The sequence below is a fragment of the Convolutriloba macropyga genome, unplaced genomic scaffold (assembly GCF_964194025.1).
Source record: "Convolutriloba macropyga unplaced genomic scaffold, txConMacr16.3 SCAFFOLD_757, whole genome shotgun sequence".
NCBI lineage: Eukaryota > Metazoa > Xenacoelomorpha > Acoela > Convolutidae > Convolutriloba > Convolutriloba macropyga.
This window is the reverse complement of record NW_027452061.1, coordinates 1-7500: the sequence shown is the minus strand read 5'-3', so window position 1 is coordinate 7500 and position 7500 is coordinate 1. Positions and strand designations below refer to the sequence as shown.

The window sequence follows — 7500 nt, the reverse complement described above, 5'->3', positions numbered from 1 at the left end:
AAAGACGAAGTTTCGCCAGTTCAATTTTCGCTCGCCAATTATGGCTACTAATTCACACGGTACTGAGCTCAACAACATTAAATTTGTTCAGCAAGACTTTCACATGTTGATGTTTTGGCTTTCGCCTACTAGAAGCAACATAATACTCGTCTTGTTAGCTCATTCAATGAGAATAGCTTTTCCCGTTGAGAATTTTTGCCTTCAATTGGCGTTGTAGTGAGTTTGGCTACTCAGATCACCAAATACTTGTGACAATTCGAACCAGAAATGTTTTCAATTTTCACATGCTGATGTTTCGGATTCAACCTACTAGAAGCAGCATAATACTTGTATTCAACAATTTCTGTATCAAATCCCAGTTTTCTCTGGTGCATCTTTGCCAAACTATTCCAAACTGCCTGAGTCTGAATACCAATTACAGGTACTAGTAAATGCACGTTACTAAGGACTATATAGTTCTAGGTTACTGTACACAACGACGTTCACATGTTGATGTTTCAGCTGCCGCTTACTAGAAACAACATAATACTTATCGTGCATACCTTTCCATAACTTGTCCTTTTCAGATGCATTAGTTTCCCTTTGTCTTGGCTTCTACAGTCAGACTGGCTACTAGTAACAGCACAGTACTAATCACATATCGTTCTACAGTTTGCAGACAACTTTCACATGTTGATGTTTCAGCTTTCGCCTACTAGAAACAACATAATACTCGCTGTATACATTTGTAGTTCTCTATGTAACTTTCATGTGAAGAAGTTTCGCCAGTCTTTTTGACTGTCTCAAATCTGAGTCATGCTTAGGCTACTAGTTGCTTCATAGTACTTATCGCCTCGAGATCATTGAACAAAACTTGATTTTCACATGTTGCTGTTTCAGCTTCCGCTTACTAGAAACAACATAATACTAGTCTCATTAAGTTCCGTCTCTTTGCAATTTTCTTATGAAGAAAATTCGCCATCACAATGACTCCAGCAGTTCTTGATCAAGGAATGCAATCATTGATCAGAATGCTATTATTTGAATCGGTTCTGCTTTAAGTGTTCCAATTTTATTGGAAGCACCAACAATAGAACATCAATGTGTTCAATCGAGAGTTATATAACCCTGAATCGGACGCAGTCAACAGCCGAAGCCGAGACCGCCTTTTGCGTTAGAGAGGTCGGTAAACAAATCTTGCGATTCATACCGAATTAACACATATAGCTGTGCTCCTCTTCGTAAAGCGAGCCAAGTGATCCCCTGTTGAAGGATGTATTTGGACCAATCTAGTAGCATTTGGTTTCCAACAAGCTCTCCCAAGTTAGCTTACTTATTGGGCTTTTCAACCAATTCGGTTGGCTACAAGCATCATCAAAGTACTAGCCACAGTTTGATCGCAAAATTCTACGACTTTCACATGTTGATGTTTCGGCTTGCGCTTAGCCTACTATAAGCAACATAATACTAGTCATATCATAGAGCGTGATCAGCTTGTGACGTTCTCATGATGAAGTTTCACCAACAGTGTCTCACTTCGAGCTTAAATCCAGCTACTAGTAACTACACAGTACTGACTGCAACGATAACTTTTATCTATACCTTTCACATGCTGCGCTTTCGGCCAGGGCCTACTAACGTCAACATAATACTCGATATAAACTTTTGTTCATGATGCAGCTTCCCCATGCAGAAGTTTCGCCTTCAAATGCTCTCTTGGCCATATGACGTAAGAAAAGGTTACTAGTAACATCACAGTACTAGCCACAGTTTGATTGCAAAATTCTACGACTTTCACATGTTGATGTTTCGGCTTGCGCTTAGCCTACTAGAAGCAACATAATACTAGTCATATCATAGAGCGTGATCAGCTTGTGACGTTCTCATGATGAAGTTTCACCAACAGTGTCTCATTTCGAGCTTAAATCCAGCTACTAGTAACTACACAGTACTGACTGCAACGCTAACTTTTATCTATACCTTTCACATGCTGCGCTTTCGGCCAGGGCCTACTAACGTCAACATAATACTCGATATAAACTTTTGTTCATGATGCAGCTTCCCCATGCAGAAGTTTCGCCTTCAAATGCTCTCTTGGCCATATGACGTAACACAAGGTTACTAGTAACATCACAGTACTAGCCACAATTTGATCGCAAAATTCTACGACTTTCACATGTTGATGTTTCGGCTTGCGCTTAGCCTACTAGAAGCAACATAATACTAGTCATATCATGGAGCGTGATCAGCTTGTGACGTTCTCATGATGAAGTTTCACCAACAGTGTCTCATTTCGAGCTTAAATCCAGCTACTAGTAACTACACAGTACTGACTGCAACGATAACTTTTATCTATACCTTTCACATGCTGCGCTTTCGGCCAGGGCCTACTAATGTCAACATAATACTCGATATAAACTTTTGTTCATGATGCAGCTTCCCCATGCAGAAGTTTCGCCTTCAAATGCTCTCTTGGCCATATGACGTAACACAAGGTTACTAGTAACATCACAGTACTAGCCACAATTTGATCGCAAAATTCTACGACTTTCACATGTTGATGTTTCGGCTTGCGCTTAGCCTACTAGAAGCAACATAATACTAGTCATATCATAGAGCTTGATCAGCTTGTGACATTCTCATGATGAAGTTTCACCAACAGTGTCTCATTTTGAGCTTAAATCCAGCTACTAGTAACTACACAGTACTGACTGCAACAATAACTTTTATCTATACCTTTCACATGCTGCGTTTTCGGCCAAGGCCTACTAACGTCAACATAATACTCGATATAAAATTTTGATCATGATGCAGCTTTCCCATGCAGAAGTTTCGCCTTCAAATGCTCTCTTGGCCATATGACGGAACACCAGGTTACTAGTAACATCACAGTACTAGCCACAGTTTGATTGCAAAATTCTACGACTTTCACATGTTGATGTTTCGGCTTGCGCTTAGCCTACTAGAAGCAACATAATACTAGTCATATCATAGAGCGTGATCAGCTTGTGACGTTCTCATGATGAAGTTTCACCAATAGTGTTTCATTCGAATTGGTTCTGCTTTAAGCTCTCCAATTGTTTTGGATGAACCAGTTTTGCCCTTCGAAGCCACTTTTGTGAGCTTTTGTGGGTCTTTACCAAGAGGATATACCTCAAGGCCTCTTTCAATTCCTTTAAGTTCTTTCAACTCCTTTACAGTTTCTAGGTTCACATAGCTGCAAACCTTATTTCTAGTTTTAAGTCTGGCCAACTTGGGGAGAGTTGGTGCAGACCGTGACCAATTCTAGTAGGATGCCACAACAAGAATGTGATCAACTTAGCTTGTCGATGAACCTGCCCCACATTCAAACAACTCTATCGCCTTTTCCTCGTATAGTTATATGCGAGGGCCTCTCATAGAGAGCGCTGTTAGCAACCTTTTCCACATAGACGATAAAGTTGTGAGTGTTTTGCACATGGCTGTTGTCATCACCACGTGACGAGTCAACTCAGCTTGACTCTCTACACTCCGACAAGCTTTGCACATACGCCTTTAGTTCAGTATGTGTCTTTAATCTGACTCCGGTGCCTCAAGCCGGAAAAATTGTCAGATTATGATCATTATCGGTTAGTCATCCCGATGCAAGATCGTATCGTACTGTCTTTGTCTACCTCCAGATTCCGAAGAACAGGAGGAGACTCTCCCAGACCTACATATCTGGGAGAATGTTCAGAGGGCGAGAAGCTGTGGATTACTCTCCCCTAAGAACTGACTAAACTTTACCCTCGTCCAAGGTAAGTTTATTTTAGCTAGCCTTCTATGTAAAGGATCTGAGGCTAAGCTGTGTTTTTTCGAGCCTTTGGCTCGGAGCAAGTTCAGTGGGCGCCCCGAGTAGCTCAACTCTTTCCCACTGAACAGCGCAACGCTCTGTCACTCGCTGGGATTTTTGCGTGTCGGTTCTAACCACGCGACTTGTGGACCTTTTTAGGCCTTTCTCATTCACAAGTCTATAGCTGGGCTTCTATAACCCAGCTTCTGAGATCTAGATAGCTGCAGTTCTGCTAGGCTGCTTTTGCTAACTAGTCTCCCTTTAAGCAGTCCCTTGCCATGACTGCTGAACTATGTATCCACACAAGTAGTTTTTGAGCTCGATACATAATTCGAGATTGGTTGCCAAGCAATCTCTAGCGACAGAGCGTCATGCGCACTACAGACATGGCCTCTACCAGCAGCCATGCCCGAAGGAATCAATCACTGATCCTTCCGCAGGTTCCCCTACGGAAACCTTGTTACGACTTTTACTTCCTCTAGACAATTAAGCTCGATCCGCTTCATCCCGTTGCCGGAGACCGAAGTCCCAACAGTAGGAATTTGCAATTCTTGCTTAACTATCCAATCAGTAGTAGCGACGGGCGGTGTGTACAAAGGGCAGGGACGTAATCCCTATGAGTTGTTGACTCATAAGTACCAGGAATTCCTGGTTCACGTCTGCAAGTTACAACAGACGATCCCCTTGAAGCGCTGTACTTTTCTCTGATTGCCCAGTCCATTTCGGACCAAGGGCTGAGTACTCAATCTAAAAGTACACAGTGTAGCGCGCGTGCAGTCCAGAACATCTAAGGGCATCACAGACCTGTTATAGCCTCACTTCATCTGCGGTATTTAATTCCGCATAGTTCCTCTAAGAAGTGTTTGAATTCACATATAGTGAATTTCATTATTTAGATGGAGAAGATCTCGTTCGTTATCGGAATTAACCAGACAGATCACTCCACTAACTAAGAACGGCCATGCACCACCGCCCATATAATCATGAAAGATATTCAATCTGTCAATCCTTAAGATGTCTGGACCGGGTGAGTTTTCCCGTGTTGAGTCAAATTAAGCCGCAGGCTCCACTCCTGGTGGTGCCCTTCCGTCAATTCCTTTAAGTTTCGATTTTGCAACCATACTTCCCCCGGAACCAATAAACTTTGGTTTCCCGGTTAATCTCTTGCCAAGTCAAGATCGACTTTGACAAATTGTAGGTTGGTATAGTTTATGGTCAGAATTACGAGGGTATCTAATCCTCTTCAATACTCTGACTTTCGTTCTTGATTAATGAAAACATTCTTGGCAAATGCTTTCGCAGTAGTTTGTCTTGCCACGATCCAAGAATTTCACCTCTAACGTAGCAATACAAATGCCCCCGTCTGTTCCTTTCAATCATTACCGCACTCAGCCAACCGGCATCAATCGAGTAGCGGGTCATTCTCCATTATTCCATGCTTTATTATTCGATCCCAAAGGATGCTTTGAACACTCTAATTTTCTCAGGGTGAAAACACCGTTTCCACAGTTCGTCACATTTAAGTGCAAACTATTTCTTCGATGCGAAGGATGAGCGGAACGAGTCAACAGATTTAACTGAAGACCATGTTGCCGTTCTACTCAAACAGATCCAACTATGAGCTTTTTAAACGCAGCAACTATTGCATACGCTTGTAGAGGCTGGTATTACCGCGGCTGCTGGCACCAGACTTGCCCTCTACTCGTTCATCAATGGAGCTTTTAAGTCCATTCCATTCTGATTACAAACCATAAAGGTTCATATCATTATTTCTAGTCACTACCTCCTCGTGCGGAGAGTGGGTAATTTGCGTGCCTGCTGCCTTCCTTGGATGTGGTAGCCGTTTCTAAGGCTCCCTCTCCGGAATCGAACCCTGATTCCCCGTTACCCGTCACAACCATGGTAGTCCGTTACACTACCATCATAGGTTGATAGGTCAGAAATTCGGAAGTTCCGTCCCCAAGCCGAAGCTATCTGGGATCTTTCAGTTACTAGGACTCATCACGGGATGTGTCTGTACTTAGCAAATCACCCGGTGTAGTCTTGTAAAAGTCTCCGACAGTGTCGGACAATCAGCATGCATTAGCTGCAGGGTTACCGCAGTTATTCATTTAGCTTGCAAATCAACTAATAGATAGTAACTGATTTAATGAGCCATTCGCGGTTCCACTTTTTCAAGCTTCGCTTGCACATGCATGGCTTAGTCTTTCAGACAAGCATATGGCAACTGACAGGATCAATCAGTTTAATTGTACTTTGAACAATCTTTCGATTTGTTCGAATTTAGAAAGACATAGCCTTGCGGCCTCGTCAATCTTGCTTTGAGCTTTTTAAATCACGAAGAGTTTCAATGCATGCTTTGGCATGGCTACTAGTTACTACACAGTACTCTACACACTTAGAGTTACCCACGATTACACATTTCACATGCTGATGTTTCGGCTCGCGCGTACTAGAAACAGCATAATACTATGTGTACTGGTAGATAGCGCTCTGTGAGCATTTCCCATGAGCAGGTTTTGCCCTCCAAATCTCTGTTCTACTGTTACCAATACCGGCTAACAACTGTATCATACTAGGGAGAATTGACTCATGATTTAAAAACCAGATGTTCACATGTCGATGTTTCGGCTCTCGCCTACTAGAAACAACATAATACTAGTCTGTTAAAAATCTCAATCACGCCGCCTCTTCAGATACAGAAGTTTTACCTTTTATTGGTTAGAGAACAGCTTTCCAGCTGTCGACATGGTTACTAGTAACAACACCGTACTCAACACAAAAACTTTTCAACTTCACAACTTTCACATGCTGATGTTTCTGCTTTCGCATACTAGAAACAGCATAATACTTATTGTTTTGTCAAGTAATTTGTGTGTCTTTCCCATGTGAAGTTTCACCGGTCAACAATGTTTCCCTGACCAATTACGGCTACTAGTAGCTGTATAATACTAGGGAAAATGATTGAGGATTTAATATCAGATTTTCACATGTTGATGTTTCGGCTTTCGCCTACTAGAAACAACATAATACTAGTCTGCTAAGAAATCTCGCTCAAATTGCCTTTTCACATACAGAAGTTTCACCTTCTATTGGTTAGAGAACAGTTCTCAGCTGTCGACATGGTTACTAGTAACAACATCGTACTCAACACAAAAATTCTTCAACTTCACAACTTTCACATGCTGATGTTTCTGCTTTCGCGTACTAGAAACAGCATAATACTTATTGCTTTGTCAAGAAGTGTGTGTGTCTTTCCCATGCGAAAGTTTCACCGGTCAGCAATAATTGCCGTGTCCAATTAAGGTTACTCATAGCTGTATAATACTAGGGAAAATGATTGAGGATTTAATATCAGATTTTCACATGTTGATGTTTCGGCTTTCGCCTACTAGAAACAACATAATACTAGTCTGCTAATAAATCTCGCTCAAATTGCCTTTTCACATACAGAAGTTTCACCTCTTCTTGGTCACTGTACAGATGATGCTGTCTGTTCTTTATTTGGTTCTGCTTATTATAAGGAGGGGCATCACTCCTTCCTCCTTGGTTTGCATGCATTAAGCCTGCTTTGTGAAAAGCGTATCTTTCTAGCTTTTCTTCGCCTTACTCGAGTAGGACGATACAATCCAGACATTAGTCAGTCTTGGTGTAAAGTCACTGAGTATTATTCGGTTCTGCTTTATTCAGCAATATGCTGTATAATTGTT

At 41.8% G+C, this 7500-nt stretch overlaps 1 pseudogene; it reads right to left on the bottom strand.

Annotated features, from left to right (window-relative positions):
* Positions 1-1102: 1102 nt before the first annotated feature.
* LOC142357144 (5.8S ribosomal RNA) lies at positions 1103-1254 on the bottom strand (annotated as a pseudogene).
* Between the last annotated feature and the right edge of the window lie 6246 nt (positions 1255-7500).